Source organism: Triticum dicoccoides, chromosome 7B (genome assembly GCF_002162155.2).
Source record: "Triticum dicoccoides isolate Atlit2015 ecotype Zavitan chromosome 7B, WEW_v2.0, whole genome shotgun sequence".
Taxonomy (NCBI): Eukaryota; Viridiplantae; Streptophyta; class Magnoliopsida; order Poales; family Poaceae; genus Triticum; species Triticum dicoccoides.
Window position 1 is genome coordinate 136,212,456 of NC_041393.1, and position 2,558 is coordinate 136,215,013.

Consider the following 2,558-nt stretch of genomic DNA (forward strand, 5'->3'; position numbering starts at 1 on the left):
TGTGATTGTTCACTCATTTCAATCTATACCTAGTTTATACTAGATCGGTAGCGCGCCTTGGCGCGAGGGTGCGGGTCCCAACATTTTAGTCAAGCAGGTAATACTCAAATTAGTAGGAATCCTGATTTATAGCATACTTATCCAAAATGATAACAAAATAAAAGAACGAAGAAACATTAACATGTGATAGAAGCAAGACATTATGGAGTTCAACATAACCATGAGATTATCATAAGGAAGCATCGAGTAAAGTTCGTTCATGAGACCACAAAGTTTAACCACTTGATATTAAGTTTAGTACTAAAAGCGTGGACGCGAGAGAGGAAGTGGATAAAGCAGGAACATGATAAAAAAGAAACAACAAATGAGTCATAGCTATTAAGCGTGCTAATAAGTGGCTTCATTCAACTGCCTTGTTGATCAACTTCATAGGAGACACTTCATAGGAGTCATCTGTACTTTATACTCTACTCCCTCCGTTCCAAATTACTTGACCTCCATTTGTCTAGATACGGATGTATCTAGACACTAAACAAGCATAGATACATTCGTATCTAGACAAATGAAAGTCAAGTAATTTGAAACGGAGGGTCTACGTGTGTAGCTTCTGCTTGGCCTTGGATTGTCTCTCGATGGTGATGATAAGATGGGTGGGAGTAATCATGTTCCATGTGGTTTATATAGGCTCTGGGGATTTATCAGTATATACCTTATGTTCGAGATTGGAGAATTGACAGCTTAATTAAACAGTGCTCTTGCTTTTACACGCAGAGCATATGTTGGATAGATACAACTTTGAGTTGTTCAACGTGATTAGTGTAAGTATGTTTATTTTTAGGGATCCCTTCTTTTTACTAGTGCATACGAGGTGACATTGGCTGACTAGGTAGGGTGAACAGGCGGCAATTAAACATTGACGGCACGCTGGTATTTTCGTGTTACCGATGGTAAATCAGAAGCGGAAAGCGATGTATTGATGAACGATGATTCCTCCTATGCGGTGATAAATCTGTTGCGTGTCCGGGCGAACACGGCAGTTCAATTTGAGAACAATGAAGAAATTATTAGCGAGGGTATGCTTGAATTTTTATTTTTACCAGGTATTTGGAACTCACCTTTTTTGCGGGGATATTTGTAACTCACTAGCACGCTGAACAAGCTACCGTGAGGGCAAATATATACGCGCCCACGCACACACCCACCCCGTCCATTTCTAACTTTTTTCCTGAATCCAATGTATATAGACACGATTCCAGTGTGATTGTTCACTCATTTCAATCCGTACCTAGTCTATACTACTCCCTCTGTTCCGAATTACTTGTCGCACGTATGGATGTATCTAGATGTATTTTAGTTCGAAATACATCCATCTCAGCGACGAGTAATTTGGTGCGAGGGTGCGGGTCCCAACATTTTAGTCAAGCATGTAATGCTCAAATTTTTAGGAATCCTGATTTATAGCATACTTATCCAAACAGGATAACAAACTAAAAGAACGAAGAAACATCAACTTGTGATAGAAGCAAGACATTATGGAGTTCAGCATAACCATGAGATTATCATAGGGAAGCATCGAGTTAAGTTCGTTCATGAGACCACAAAGTTTAACCACTTGATATTAAGTTTAGTACTAAAATCGCGGACGCGAGCGAGAGAGGAAGTGGATAGAGCAGGAACATGATAAAAAAGAAACAACTAATGAGTCATAGCTATTAAGCGTGCTAATAAGTGGCTTCATTCAACTGCCTTGTCGATCAACTTCATAGCCGACACTTCACATGAACATCATGCAAACAATCTGTGAAATATAAGGTGTATAATGATTTCTCTATAGACAATTACTTGCGATTTTGTATCTTAGTCTTTCAATTAAAGCTTATGGACAGTGGGCGATGGTTTTCCCCTTTCAATTTCGAAGGCAAAGACACATATCTGATACTCCCTGATCTCTGCCGCCTTGACAATGCCTAACCAATTGTTCATTATTGTGGTCCTGTTGTCCATTAGATGTAGTTATGCGAAGCCACAATAGAAGTACAGGAAAAAGAAATATGCATTGGTCAGAGTTGGGTACTACGATATTTTACTTGTAAGAAGTAAGTGTTGGGGAACGTCGCAGAAAATAAAAAATTTCTACGCATTAGTAAGATTAATCTATGGAGTCATCTAGCAATGAGAGAGAGGAGTGTATCTACATACCCTTGTAGATCGCGAGCAGAAGCGTTCAAGAGAACGGGGTTGATGGAGTCGTACTCGTCGTGATCCAAATCACCGATGATCCTAGCGCGAATGGACGGCACCTCCGCGTTCAACAAACATACGGTTGGGGAAAACGTATCCTCCTTCTTGATCCAGCAAGGGGGAAGGAGAGGTTGATGGAGATCCAGCAGCACGACGGCGTGGTGGTGGAAGCAGCGGGGATCTCGGCAGGGCTTCGCCAAGCTCGGCGAGAGGGAGAGGTGTTACGGAGGGAGAGGGAGGCGCCAGGGGCTTGGGTGCGCAGCCCTCACTCCCCCCTCTTTATATAGGGGCCCTGGGGGGTGCCGACCCCCTAGAGA